The sequence below is a fragment of the Columba livia genome, chromosome 10 (assembly GCF_036013475.1).
Source record: "Columba livia isolate bColLiv1 breed racing homer chromosome 10, bColLiv1.pat.W.v2, whole genome shotgun sequence".
In the NCBI taxonomy this organism is placed as follows: Eukaryota; Metazoa; Chordata; class Aves; order Columbiformes; family Columbidae; genus Columba; species Columba livia.
This window is the reverse complement of record NC_088611.1, coordinates 14,257,890-14,273,740: the sequence shown is the minus strand read 5'-3', so window position 1 is coordinate 14,273,740 and position 15,851 is coordinate 14,257,890. Positions and strand designations below refer to the sequence as shown.

The following is a 15,851-nucleotide window of genomic DNA, read 5'->3' as shown; positions in this document are numbered from 1 at the left end:
AGTTATGTCCTGGCCTGTTTTATGGGCTCCAAGATTCTTGTTTGCTGCTCATGGTCTACGAAAGTGCCCTGACAAGGCTCCTTTGGCCAAAACCTGCCTTGTTCCCAAACAATGTATTCCCATCAAAATTACTGCCAAGTGGTTCTCATCCTCAGAATGTTTCAGCTGTACAGAATACATGCTGTCAGGTTACAAACAGATTTCCTCAAAAATAAGTCCCAATTAGCTATAGTCACTGTGCTTAATTCAATTAAGCTGAGCTGATCCCTGCTGCTTGTGGAGCTGGCAAGCATGGTGGTGCAGAGGAGAGGGTTTGTCCTGTGTCTCTTTTCAAGTGATTGCTTAGCTGCTGTCTGGAGAACCACTGACTTCTTTACCTGGAATCCCTTTATTGTCTGGGTTCCTCTAATTAATTACTTATCTCCAGGTCTTTTAAAAACTTGTTAATTGGTGTTTGTAGCTGTCTGTTTCCCCTAAAGTCTGAAACCATTTTATGTATAGCTTATCTAAGTGTACAATCAGCTAAATTAATACTAATTACAATTTCTGAGACTCCCATGAGTTCCAAAGAGAAAAGCCTTTTTGATGGTTATTTATGGGTAGAGGTCACAAATATCACTAGATTAATCTTTTTTGATCACTAAAGCCTGATAACTCAGATTTCTTCTTCCTAAAGTATTTCTGCTTCAATTAATTTGCTTTTACTGCTAAATCTAACACACTTTCTGCTGTAGTAAACCACCTGCTAACAGGACCACGTCTTTTAAAATCAGTTCATACTTGCTTGTGACTGATTGTTCTTGTCAGACTTCCATTTGAGGAAAATTCTTACCTGGAAACGCTTATGGAAAGTTCAAATTGAAAACCCCAGTTATTCAGATTATTTCAGTTTACCTGAAATTTCTGAAGTAAAATATTGTCACCTTCAGACTTCTTGATCTTGACACCAACATGAGTGGGGTTGACCATCCTCTGCATAATTTTTTCTGTACTTCTTAGCATAGGCATGAGTGTTTCTTGGAGATTTTTTTCAGTTTATTGAAGTTGTAGGACTTGGAGCCTTTACCTTAAATATGAAAATATAACACATACCAGACATTGTGAAAAGCATGCTCAGCGTATCACACCTGGCAGTGATGTTGGGTCAGCCCAGGCTCTCATAGCATGGCCACACGGAACAAATCAGATTCAGTCAGCTGAGACTGGCTGCAGGAAAGTTGTGCGGGAGCGCAAGCTAAACTATGAGGGTGGCAGCATTTCCGAAAGCTTGGTAAATGATGAGGTGGTGCAAACATTGGAACTCAGACTCCAAAACTGGCAAGAAAAAGGTGATGGAAGAAGTTGCTACTCTTGTAGAGAAGGAGGAATTATTTCCAAAATAGGCAGTTGGCTGTCAGTTGCATTTTCATCATAGTGTTACTCCATCAGTAGAATGTAGGCACAGACTAAGACCACACCATTTCAATGGCATTTTACAAGCATTACCCGAATGATTCGGGGCAGTAAAGAACCATTTTCTAGGGTTATATGTAAAACTAGTTTCATTGATGGTTTACATGAGGGTTTTCAGATGAGCTGTGTGATCCATCACAGAAAAGAATAGATGGTTAATCAAAGCATTTGATCTTAACCAGTGCAAAATTAATCTCTTCCACTGAGGTAGAAAACTTATGATGACAACTGTTGTTCAGGTCCATAAGAGTAAGCAGGACAGATCTAGGTCTGCAGGTGACAAAGAAGTGTTTGGGTAGTCAAAGGGGAAGAAAGAAGCATGAATCTTCTTAAATAATGGGAGGTCAAAGCTGAAGTACCATTTTGCAATGTGTTGTTTTAATCACAAATCAACAATATGCTTGATAATCAAAAAACAGATTACAGACCTAAATGATTAATCTTCTATTAATAGATGATTAACAGTTTTTAGCTTATACCCCTAATGTTATCAGTACAAGCTTGCTATTCACCAAACTTCAAGTCTCTAGTGCAAATCCTAGTCATGCCTGCATTAAAATCTTCTGCTCTCTTCCAGGTGTCCGTGACATCTGGCTTTTAAGTCTGGTGCAATATAGCTAGAACAAAATTCCTCTCTTATCATGGACTCATAATTAGACAGGACTTAAAATTGTGCCAAATCTCAGTTTTCAGTTTTGTCCACTGTGAATAAGTCTGTCCTGCCTGTAACATGGGTGTCATCTTCAGCTCCTCAGCTTGTGCCATCCTGGTCACCTCTGAATCATGTTGCATGAGCCATCTAAGATGTAATCATTCAAATTTATTTCTACAACCAGACGTCTTGTCAAGGATGTTGTCTCGTACACTGATTATTTCTACATTCATTTGTCTGTTCTTCATCAATTTTGTTATACTTGTAGTAGTGTCTATATGAAATGATGGATAGAGACTGTCCTTAGCCTGGACATCATCGTATCTCTGTCCTGGTGTCCCCTTGCTATTGCATAAGTTGTAAACTACTTGTTCTGATTTATTTTTTTTTCTAATAGCCTTTTTGGTCTATTCTCAGCAGATTTATTTCCTGTGTATTGTGTTGTACATTCTTTACGTGCATCTCGCATTATGCAGGTTTTTGCATCGTTCATTCACAGTACTTTGTGTACTCTTTCAAAGTACTAAGCCACTTGAGTGTTAGGTGGTGTTGGGATATTGGATTAGATGTAGCAAATGGTCTGATTTTCTATAATAACTTTTCTATTACTTTAGAAAGAAAGACTTTAGATAGTCTGCCTACAAATATCTGTACTTAAAATAACAGATAAATTATTCTTAAACTCAAGCAACCATGTCTGATCTACAAAGACACCTCCTGTGACATACTAGTTTAGCTACCCAAATGTAGGTTTGTACTTACCGTGATTTTCAGGAATCTAGTTTAAAAGATCAGTTGCATAAGGGTTTTCTTTCAATGGTCTTAGTCCTCTGAATATTCCCCTCCTATTAAAAGAAAAAAAAAGGAAATCTAGGCATATCTACACAATGCAAAGGAAAATGGAGGTGAAGCCTGTACTTGCTCTAGAGCCAATACAGGTGCATCATGATGGATGAGCTCAAACTGATTGCGGTGTTCATTTGGTAACCTGTACCCCTAGCTCGGCTAGTTTCTGTGTTGCTTGAGAATCATGCATGTGTTGATTGTAAGTCTACTTCTGCACTTGGTTGCTCAGTGTAGACTAGTTTTAAGCTATTATATCAGTTTAGGAGCCTATAAGACCAAAATTCAATATTTTAAAGTTTATCAAATATTATCTTAATTACACACGTTTATGCCATTTCTCAGATTTTGTTAAGAAAATAACAATTATTTAAACATGTAGTTAAAATTTAATACTAATTGAATCACTTATGCATTAAAGTATGTATAATGTGGAGTGCACCTGGTTTATTAATCTGAACCAAACTCTGCTGCTCTGAAAGAACCAAGGTGTTATTTAAGTCAAGTATATGTGAATAGCCAGGCTATTTCCTTACAAACTGTGGTGATAAACCTGAGGCTTAGGTACTCGAAAATATCCCATATAAAGAAGTACATGCATATGTTTTTAATAAGTCAGAGACTCAGAACGGGATTTTTGCTGGCGTTTGTAGCCTGTGCCCTGGCAGCAGTCAGCAAACACTTAATTAGCATCTAAACCCAATGTTAAGCCCTCAAGGGTGACCTTCAGTAGAGGGGAGCAATCAGACACTTTTAATTTCCTAATTACTGAGTGGGGCTAATGGATGCATGGCAACATCAATTCCACAAAACCTATTCTTCTTCCTCTTGGGTTTCTCAGCCTCTTTTGCCTGTATTGATTACATCTCTGTCCTAAAAAATGCATAGGCAGTGTGAAAGAAAGGCAGTTTGGACTGAGGTGCTGTGAGATCAACACTATCATAGGATACATAGTGTTTTACATGTGTTATTCCAAAAAGAGGGCAAGATACTGTAGCTCACCCCCACTGAAATAATAGTTATTAATAAATGGGTTCTGTTTTTAAGGAAATAAATGTGGAATGGGGAATTTCCGCAGAGTTCTTTTAAATTGCTCCAGTCAGTAGTACACATAATACCATTAGTAACACTTATTAAATACAACTTGCTGAACCGGAGAAGCTAACATTTAAATATGTCCATGGGTGCTCACTAATTCTGTACCTCAGCCACTGGTTCATAGTTGGAGCGTTCAGCTCGCCGAGCAGATCGAGTGACGGTGCAGAGCGGACAGGTTCCAGACCTTGCTGCCAGCCAGCGTGATGGGTCAGGGACATGATGGCAGATTCAGAGGCCACACAATGAATTATTTCCTGGGATACTGGGCCCTACTTTCTTCTCTAGCTTTTCTACACCTCTCCATAGCATAGCTTAAGCTTGTGTAGTGACCTAGAACTAAGTAATTACTGTGCATAAATTACATAGATTTATTGGAGCAAAACACTAGTAAGTGTGTCATGTAGTAATTACACCACTTTAGAAATTACCCCCATAAATCAATTTGGTATGTGATGTCTTTTAATACTTTTCACTGGTTTTGCATTATGAAGAATGGTAAATAACTGTTTGGTCTTTCAGTGTCATCTCCTGTATTTTATGCATTCCTGTGTCCCTCCTCTTTTTTTTTGTTCCTGCTGGAAATTAAGTATTTATATCTGTTTAGCACCCTTTATTCCCTTCCATCCTTGTGCTGGTGTCTCTCTCCTGGTTTTCACACTCTGCCTGTTTTAGGGTAGGGATCTTAAGTTTTACCCTTTTAATTATTATTATTAAATTGTATTCCTTCTCTACTAATTTTTTTAAGCTGTTATTTTTCTAGCTCACGTATTGTCTGAGATTATGGCTGAACTATTTTTTTTCCAACCTGAAATTGTTTACTTTAAAAATATCTGAGAAAAGGTACAGCTGACTGATATGACTTCAAGTGGAATTGCATCTGTTTTGTTAACTGTCTTATAATTAAATGATTTTTTTTTCCCCTTTAAAAAAAAGAAAACAGATCAATTTAAACATAGTTCAACAAATGAAAATAACAATTAATGTTGGCTTTTGAAGTGAAGCAGGGGGAGTTAGTGCTGGTATTCCCTCCAGAGACCCAGTGCTATTTTTCTTCCTTGGATAATACCAACAAAGTGGAAGCAGCTTGGACAGATTTGTGTGGGGAGGTGTAAAAGTTGTGGGAGTGTGGAAATAGCAAAATAAATTTATCTTCATCCCACTACAGTGTGTCATTGCAGCTGTTTATTTCAGTAGTTGTTCCACATAAAATTCCCAGGCAGAGCCAGCTTCTCCACTTCCTCAGGCTGGCTGCAGTATATGGGTGTTTTCAGGTAATGGGCCAGTAAGGGAAACCAGACCCAAATGCTGCCTGCAGTGCATTGGGCTGGATGCGGGTCCTGCTTCTTCAGTTGACAAAAAACACTTCCAGGATCTCTGCCTGTAAACAGCAAAAAAAATGTGAAACCCTCAGAGAAGGAGCTTGATGTTGGAGGATGCTCTTACCTCTCAGATTTGGAGAACAGCACCCTGTGTGCTATTTCTTTTGGTTGTTATTTTTTTTCTTCCCATTCCTGAGGGCAGGAGTGGGACACAGGCTTAAAAGGGTTTCCCTGTTTCCCAGCTGCCTTCTCCTCACTGTGAAAGTGCCATAGTGAGTCACCTCTTTTAAAAACAAGAGGTGACTCTAGGAGTGTTGCTGCTGCTACTGACAGTATGTGGGGTGAGCTCCAACACCGCTCCAATGAGCCAGCTTTCCTGCCTTTGCAGGGCTGTGTATTTTGGCTCTGATATGAATTAAAGGCATTAACTCTCCCCCAAGCCTCCTATGGTACCTGTGAGTTGTTGCATTGGAAAGTTACCTCACCATCTGCTCCCAACTTTTTATCATACCTGGCCACAAACAAACTTTTAGCTGAGGTGTGACTCTGGATATGAAGGGGAGAAGAGACTTTGGACAACTAAATATAGATTCTTTGGTATTTATTAAAATATAGAGACTATCAAATTTAAGTAGGAATATAGCTGTTGCAAATGCAAATTTTTTCTGAAGTTCAGCTGCTGCTAAATGAGGTTCTGGTGCTCCTATACTTAGAAATGCTTAACATAAATTATGACCTCATTAACATTTGCATGGTAATCTAGACTTCCTACAGCTTATTCTGCTAATTAACACATGAGAAATGATCAAGAATTAATATTTTATTGAAACATAAGGTGTCCAAGAAAGCCTATTAATGCTGTTATCATTCCCTTATAGTTTTATACCTGAAAAGTGTTCTGTTCCTGTTAAGACTATTTTATAATTTTAGTAATTAAGATTATTTGTTATTATAAAAATTACTGTAATAAGGACAACTGCAGGTGTTTCAATAAGTTATTTTCAGGTCTATTTGAAAATAAATGAGTAATGTCCTGACATGATCAACTGTGGGTTAATTAGGGTCCGAAGTAGTTGGAATTTTCCTGTAGAAGCCCATTGGAATTCAAACAGCCAGCTTCAGACAAGAAACAAATGCAAAAGCCATGCACTGTTCTTCTGTTCTTGATTATTTGCAACGTGATATTACTGAAGGGTAACATTCATTCTGTGCAATGCAGCATTAGGAGCAGCTCTGCAGGTTTGCTATGAGCAGGCTGGTATTGGCACAGAGCACAGCGCCATGCAGAGACACCAGCTTGGGTCCTATGCTGCTGTTACTGTATTTGCTCTGCATTTCATGTTTTCCTCATTTTAATGCTGCAAAACATCCTTGTGCTTCTTGCTGCCACAGTGGGTCCAGGTGTCCGGCACCCTCAGTGGGACCCCAATGCTTGTCCTCACCTTTCCTGGGGAGATGGGTCATTCTCTGCAGGATATGGAGGTCTGACTACCCACTTAGTGTTTCTCATCTTAAATGGATAGCAAAGTAGATATGGCTTACTCTTCAGGAGAAAACTATTTATATCGGCAGGAAAAGAGCCTGAAAACCTTCAGTAAACTTATATAGACTAAGGATAAATAACAAATAATAATTAACTGCTAACTCATATAACCAAAAAACTGAAGTTTTAAATCAAGGTTATAATTAGGGTTATGTGATCAATACAGCAGAAAAATTCAATGAACTAGTGCCTTGAGTTCAAAGTGATTAAGTACTGGCCATTCTTGCCATGTTTTTTCAAGCATTTCTATTTCTGAGCACTGTTTACAGAAAATTTGATTCCAGATATGTCTCCTTGGGCTGAAACAGTAAGCTTGATTACTTTAAAAAAAAAAAAAGTTCAACTGTAAACAGATTATTTTCCTCTGCTTACATTTCTATGCAAATAGTGCCACGTACTAGATATTCTTTTGCAGGTATGTAAGTCTTTTCTTTGTTGGGTCATCAGACACATCTCTACGGACACCACTTGCTGAATTTCTTTTAGATAATGTATCATCATTTGTTCACTAAGCAATAAATCCTTGGTGATTAATCATTCAAAATGACTATTTGTTTCAGAAGGAATCTCAACTGCTTGCAAAATACAGGATCTACTCTCTAAGGAAAGAGCAGAAAACATGCAGATATTAGACTAACATTTGCTTTGTTTTAAAGTCAAATTAATTTTGCCTTGCCTGAAGCTGAGAAGGAACTTAATCACGTATAGAGATTCTGTAATAAATCCTGCTTGACATACGGTATTTCCCTATGAGCTCCCAAAAAGGAAGGGGACACAGCAGATATGCTGTTCAGGGACAGAGGCCTGGTGTTTCTCGAGCACCAGTTGAACTCCAACATTTTGTGTTTGCTTTTGTACTCTAGTTGTGTGTGCTTTTCTTGGAAAGAGCTTGCAACTCAATTTTGTTGCACATGGCTGCTTGGCACTACTCTCAGATGCAGAAACACGTGTCTGAAAAATTTGTTTCATGATGTTCAGACAACTCATCTCCAATTCGTAAGCTGAGTGTCTAAGGTTGGAGCTTTATGGCTATCATTTTATAATTACTCAAATACCTTTCTAATTATAAATTGCCCATAACATTTTTAATTCAACCCAGATCAGTAAAGGTATTTGGGTCTATATGTTATCAGTTTTGAGGTTATGAATATCTATCTTAACAGTTCAACATGCACAAGCTTTTTCAAATTAAGAATACTTTTCTCAGAACTGTGATTGTGTGGAATTGTGATTGATCGGATTGAGGAATCTGTTTTCTCCCTCATCAAATGAAAAACACAGCACAAGAATATTGGGGGCCTTTGACAAAAGGGGAATGACTAGGTTTGTATCTGAAGGGTGGCATTATAGAGCATATCGTCTCAACTATCAAATAGATAATGAAATGCTGAGAATCCTTGTGCCATCATTCTTCCACTGCCTTCTTGGGAGAGGTCTTAGTGAGTTCTGAGTGTAACCTGTTGTGTTATTAACCATTACTGCTTTAATATTGCAATGATCTGAATGTTAGCAGAGTTGTATATTTTAATTTCTTGTAAGGGTAACTGTTGAAGTTTCCTTTGCCCAGAGATGAGAGTGCATATAGGAATTGGTAATATTGATCTGCCAGCAGTGATATATCTTACAGCTGAGTGTGAAACATACCATTCCTTTGAAGCTTTCTTTCTTGTTTCACTATTCTTTTGTTCTAGTTATTTTCTGTGTTCTGGCATTGATGCCCACAATGCTAAGAGAACTGATTGAAAAGCCCTTCAGAAATCCAGCAGTTCATGCCTGTTTACATTCTTTTGTTCTCCATTAGATACTCAAACGCATTTGACCCTGAAAATGGTCTTTCTTTAAGGCTTTTGATTCATTGTGACATTTTAGATATGTCCACATTTTGCAGGTGGCATCATGGCATTTGCCCTCTATCATATAGCTGGAGGAGAAAAGTAATAACACATGATTTCATGTCAGTTGCTTAAACTGTATGTGGCCTTTCAGTGTTCTCAAAACCACGATGTGCATAATTCCCCCCTATCCCCCAATTTCATAGGAAATAGAGGTTTTCCAATATGAGACTTGTTTTTAATTCAAAATATAGTGCTGTGTCATGTGCTCTCCAACTATTAAAGAAACTATTTTCGGCCTGGAGAATCCTTCAGTCTATTGTAAAAGTACAGTTTTGATGCTGTTTCTCCAGCATCCAGAATCCTGTTGAATTTTTTTTCCTTGAAATATTAAGGTTTTCATGGGATCTTGAGTTTACAACAGTCTCTGAACCTTCATGATTTGCAGATTTAAATGCTGTTTTAGTGTTTCCTAAGTGGCACCTGCAGCAGAATACCACTGGAATGGACCATCTTTCTGAGCTCCAGGCTGCCCTGGATGCAGGAGCGTGTTGATGCTGCTGATGTTCCAAAGGCCCATAGATGTTCCAAAGGCCCTATTCAGATGCTACATTTTGGATAAATCCACGTTTATCAATGCTTATGTTACATAAAGAAAACATCTTGAATGTTTTTGATCTTTGACAGAAGGTCAAAAGTGTGAGATGCAAGAGATATTGCTCATCGTCCATGGATCTGGAGGTGGCAGAGATGTCGGTCAGGCTTCTGTTTTGAAGAGCCCTTTTTGTATTTCCAGTGGTCCTGCATACTTCAAATGTAGATCTTTCTCACACTTGTATCCTTCAGCTTCTTCAGACTTCTGAAAGGTGACTGTAACTTGGCCTACTGACTGGAATGAATCATGATAAACTCTTGGCTTATGTGATTATTTTGAATCAGACTCTGAGTCATCTGGGTTACTTTTTTTTTTTAATTTGAGGGATTGAACATCTTGACACAATTTTTTCTTTTACATAATGAACAACAACCTCTTGTTTCTGCATTTTGTTATCTCATAGCTCCATTAGATCTGCAGGTAAAACCACAGCCCTAACTGCTTCAGAAGAGGCTTTACTTCTTTCAAGTTGTTTGAAACAAAAGCTCTTTGCAACTAAACAGCAAGTCATTAACTGTGTTCCTTAAGAAATGTTGGTCAGTGCAGCATGGAAGGAACCGCTCTTCCAATTTGCCTGTCTAAATGCAATTAAGTGCTGCTAGATTTGCCATAACAAACTACTAAATTGTCACTGTCATCCACTGAAAGAGACACCTCAAGTTATTGAGGGCACTGTTCATTTCCTCCTTGCAGATAAGGCATCTGTCCGGCTGTCAAGTGTCAGTTGTCGTCAGATGCTGCTGCTGTGTGCCTGGACTTCAGAGCAGGCAGCGTGGTTAGTGCTTGGATGTCATTCTTCTGCTTGGGTTTGCTACTTTTGGGGCTGTGTTTGCATTTTCAGCTTCCCAAAGAATGACTTCATGTTGTAATGAGTGGGGGTACTGTTCAGGGGAAGAGCGAAGTGGCAGCGGCATTTAAATGGATAAAAATTTGGGATGTTTTTGAGACAGGGCTCAGCTCCTTTTCCTGGCTATGGTGAAGGAACAAACTGTGGATTTATTGTCTGGGGTCTGGATGCATGAACTGGCAATCACAAGGTGGTTCTGTTTTTCCACTCAAACTCATGCTTTGTTCTGAATATCTACTTTTGCACAGACCGTCACAGTCACAGGAAAGGTTAAACTGAGGGAGAGAAAGTGTCTTTTTGGTTGGCAGTGAATTTGTCATGAGATGGTTTTGTCTTGCTGAGAACAGAGGCAGTAGTACTTGAATTTGATCTGTCTCTAGCATTGAACTCTGTTACTCACTTCACCTTTTTGCTTCTTGTTTTGTTTTTCAAATGGGAAGAACCCACCACAGGATGTTTTCAGCATTAATTATTTGGCATAATTTGAGATCCTGATGAAATTGAAGGTAGTTCAGACACTTTATTTTGCGTTACTGCCTCTCTTATTGATTGAGGTTGCTTCTTCCTCATATGCTAGTTTAGTGGGGAAAAAGCACCCCTTTTTCCAGCTTGTTAGACTAACTCTTCTTTCTGTTTTCTCCCATCCAAAGCATCTGGAGCTCAGGGAAGCAGCTGCCTGTGTGCCAGACCACTACCAAGTGAAAGTGGCTGTGCAGTAATGCACCTGTACACTTCTTTCTGACATGTTTAGCTATATTGATGTTGGAAGGCAATATTTTGACAACTGAAGTTGGTATTTACATTTATAGCTGAACTATCAGTTCGCTGCTTGGTTTGGAGACGTAACATTGTCTGTCCATAGCCCCAGCATGAGTGTTGGAGAACCCTTCAGCTCGTAATGAACGCAGAGGGATTGCTTCACAGTGAGTCATCCAGTCATACAATCAAAACGTTTATAGTGTCTGTGTCTTGGCAGGACCGTCTGTGGTGCCCCAAATACAAATTCCATTGAACAGATTGTTGCAGAGCAGCCATGTGTATTAACTCTATTTACCAGATAATTAATTTTGGTAGCAGAGAGAAGGGATGACCATAATTTACAATGCATTTCAGGGCCACATGCAAATAAGAACAATGCTGTAGTATTGTGGGCTACAAACAGGAATTTTAAGTATGCCTTAATGTTTCACTTAATATATTAAATGCACTAGGTAACCTTCTAACCAGAAGACTGTCCTTACAGTAACAAAGGAGTCCAGTTCATGTTCTGCTTCTGGTAGGACAGGACTGATTTGCTTTTGCAAGTGTCTATTTTGTAAAGGGTGGTGTTTAGTGTGGTGATGCTGTTTGTGGTTTTTTGTTTGGTTGTTGGTGGATTTTTCTTTTTGGCATATTAGTATTGCATAATCCTCAAGAAGAGATATTATTGGTTCTCTGGCAGTAGTCATGTTTTAATGTTTTTAAGCAATATGATGTTTATATGCCAGCAAAAAGATTTGAAAATAATTTCAAGCCACAAATCCAGATTAGATTAGGAGGTGTGTAATTAAGCTTTTTCAGACAAGGCCCTGAACCTTGTAAATGTATAATCAGCCCCACTGCTATTTTCTGGATGGGTTTTGTTGCCAAGTGCCCTAGCAGGGTGAGCTAGATGACTTTACTTCTGTTTCCCTGCTCCTGGCCAGACACTGTATCTCCTCCGGAGCCCCTGGGAGCTCTTCTATCCCATAGCAGCAGCGCAGACCAGGGCACATGGGCAGGAAACTCATTTGTCCCAGCTCTTTCCTTATTCCCTTAGTATCGTCAGACTCTGAGTACTCCTATTTGACAAAATGTGTGCAGCATGCAAAGCTTCATCTAATTTTTCATCATTGGGGTGACTTCTGTTCATCAATAGCTCAATAATTATTGATATTACATTTCCTACAGCGTAGGTAGTATATTTTAAAATTTATTCTCCTTTAATTTTTCTTTCTGTTCCTCTACAGTATCTAGCTAGAGGGGGGAGAACCAAAATGAGCATTCAGTTGTATTTTCCAGTTTGCGAAAGCAAAGTGCAGGTCGCACTGCAAGCTCTAGATAAATGGCTCGTTTTACCTCATCGGCAAGTGAAACCTTCTTCTTCACTTATTTTTGCTGTTACAATGTGTTTGGTGTTGTTCCATTTGCAGCATTTGTAACAAGTTCCAGTCTGATGACCTCCCGTGATCCTCTCAGCAATGCTTGCGAATGGTGCATTATTACAGCAGAAGAGGGAATGGGCAAAATTTCCTTTACTGCTAAACAACTCTTTTCAGAACTGCCAGTGCCTTTGGAATAGGCTACACTGTTAGTTTGCCTTTTATTTTATCTAGGGTAGCTACAATTGGTTGCACTGAGTATTGTGAACAGCCGAGATGACACTGGTCGGTCTTTTAGCACTGGTTAAAATGTGCAATTTTTTTTTTTTTTATTTGCAATAGCTTTAGTTTTCCTGGGGTTTATAGTCTATTTGTTAATTCTGCAATATGTGCAAGTGAGTTCAATATTTCAACTGATCTTTCATGTCGTATTTTCTTTCATGTTGTTTTGAAAATTGTTCTTGCCTTACATTGATCAAATCACTGTACCCTTTATCTAGAGCAAAGTGTCTGCTTTGAGATGCAATGAAGGGTAGGTTTGACACTTGTACAAAAGTCATACGCTAAGGCATGTCGATAGTAAAGTAGTGCCGGATGTTGCTGCCATCATGTTGGAAAATGTGAGAATAAGAACCACCATGTAATTTGTCAAATATATCAAGTTATTTTAATAGTCCTCTTAAAACTCCCTGAATTTCATTAAAAAAATACGTAATTGGAATACATTATATTCCGCGTTATCTTTGTTGAAGTTTGTATTGAAGTCAATAGAATTTGTTGTAAAAATTCACTTTTTTGAACAAAAAGCAGCACTTGGATCTGAGACTCTACAAGCAAACAATAAATCATAAGGGGGAAAAGGCCTTTCATGGCACTCAGTTCCTTACCAAAACTCCAGAAGATGGGTGCTAAACACACTTTTTATTCTTGCTAACTCTTTATCAATTTACTTCTATTGTGGGATAGAGGGATGGAAGAACTATTCTTTCCTAAAGCCCTTTCATGATGGTATGAAATTCAGGACTCAATCAAGTCTTTATATACTAGAGAAGTGGGTGGTAGATGTTAACCTAAATGGATCAGATGGATTATTAATGTGCATAATTTTAAGATTGATAATAATGGATTGAAGATGACATATTTTCATAATTGCTGCACCTCCAGACACAGCACCAAATTCAGTGTCTGGGCTGGGACCCCTCAGTTTGGAGGGAAGAAGATTGGGGGTGCACATGGGTATGCCTCACCAAAACACAAAGGCAGAAGAAAGAGCCAACATGGCACTGTTCAGCATGTCCTTAAAAATTAGAGCCATGGGCACCCAGTGAATGAGAAGAAAAACTATTTTAAAAGGGTGCTTGTCCCCAGTGTGGGGCTGTATGTGCTGGAGAAGGACAAGGGGATGGGATGGCATCAGGTGGTGAAGCCTTCCATGGTCTGTAACAGCACCTTATTGCTGCTGTGGGAGAGGGAGCACTGACCCACAGTCAATTCTTTTGTCATCTTGAAAAAGTCCACAGTCTTTCCTTATTTTCCTGCCTTTCCCATATATTCTGTGAAGGGAGAGGAGCATATGGATTTGAGCTGAAATGGTGATTTGGTTGTTTTCTCAAGTCCTAGGAAAGTGCCATGGTAAGGATAATGTAGAAGGAAAAAAGCTCCCAATCCCACTTTTCCCCCACCTTTCGTTTATTCCCTTGCTAACACCACACAAACTCAGCTCTGGTCATCAGCAGGAGCCAGGTTGCTGCTGTTGAAGAACTAAATGAAATTTCAATGATATGGACGAATACTTTTGAAATTATTTTGCAATGTGCTCAGTTTACTTCTAGAGCCACTTAATCTCAGATTATCTAATATGAAAGATTCATCTTCTGTTTGCAGTTCCTCACAGTATCCTATGTCCAAGATTTTTGCAAGTTGTGCAGCTTTTTAGGGTGTAATACTATCATGGAAAATGCATACATAATGTATTAAACCTATTCATAAACAAATACTGAATTATATTTACCAACATACTTTTTGTATCCAAGCCAGTCTTTTCAACTCAATTTGTGTTGATCTTTCAGCCTGATTTCCAGCTTTCCCATTAGGGTTTTTGAACATTTGTCTTTTGGAGCTGTAAGAAGGACAGAAGTGATGCTGTTGAATTGATCTCTGGAGGGCTGATGGTGACAGTGGCAGCTTTCACTTCAGGTCCTCAGGAATCTTTAAGTGTGTGACTGGTATTTCCATATTATTTTCATCTCTCATGGGGCGGGGGGGGGCACGGGAAAGGCAAAACAAACAACACACACACACACACACACACACACACACACACACAAAACAAGCAAACAAAACACAACCAAACAAAAAGCACCACCACCAAAAAACCCCAATTAATATAGAAACTATATCACCCCCAATGTGAGAAGAGTGTGCAATGGAGGCATTAACAGTTGGTAGAGGAGAAATTTCTGCTGCCTTTTAGAGCTTTTTATTTTAAATAACATAGAAACAACAGCTTTTATAATCTGATCAGAAACATGGAGGTTAAATTTAACATGATTGAACACTATTCAGCTTGTAGGTTTGTCAAGAATTTTATCTGCAGTCTGCAGAATGAGAAGGGTCTCCTTGACAAGATACCCCCTAAATCCCAGGGCTGCATTTACTCTTTTAGAGGTGGGATTCTCTGATGCTTGCACACATTTTTCCAGTTTGGCACTTGTGGCTTTAAGAACCGTATGAAATATTTATGTATTGTGCAGACGGCACTGCTTAGTTACTATTGGATACCTGTTCTCGTACAAGGCTTGAATCAGAATTACACAAAGTCTCAATCACAAGATGCAAAATGAACTCTTGAAAAACAACCCCATTTTGTTCAAAAAAAGCTGATTCTTTAGTGTGAGGCTGGATAAAATTCTTAATTCTGTCCATTTCCAGAGGGATTGTCCTTTTGTTTGGATTTGCTGTATCAGGAGAGGGACGAATGCTTGGCAACATGTTTTGTGAGAACAGCAAAAACATATCTTGGCTGGTCTATTATACATTCTTAAATCTACTCTACAGGGAAGAGCAGGTCGAAAGGACCATCCTGCTGACTTTAGTTTTTCACAATGTGGTTATTTGTTAACTGATGAAGAACCACACTCTGCAAGATGCAAGATACTTTTTAATGAAGGGATGCTTACCTTAGTTTTCCCCTGGGAGCTGAAAACACTGACCATCTCACATGTTATGTTCAGTGCTGTAGAGGACCGGCTCTAAAGGTGATATATCTGGATTAATTTTAGGGGTAAAGACCCACAGATAGGAGCTAAAAATCCTGACACTAAGATGATACTATCAGTTCTGCAGCACCTGTTTCAATTGGTCTTCTGTGGAGACTGGAAACAGGGCCACAGCTGCAGACATATGTAGGCATAGATGCTACCAAAAATCTCCCTGGAGATGTCTCTCTTTTACTAAATGTTTTGCTGTTGCAAATCTAGCTCTTGAATTG

At 38.9% G+C, this 15,851-nt stretch overlaps 1 protein-coding gene across 5 annotated transcripts in view; it reads left to right on the top strand.

Moving 5' to 3' along the window:
- TAFA1 (TAFA chemokine like family member 1) overlaps nucleotides 1–15,851 on the top strand; it is a 258,691-nt gene that overhangs the window by 59,812 nt on the left and 183,028 nt on the right. The window lies entirely within an intron of this gene.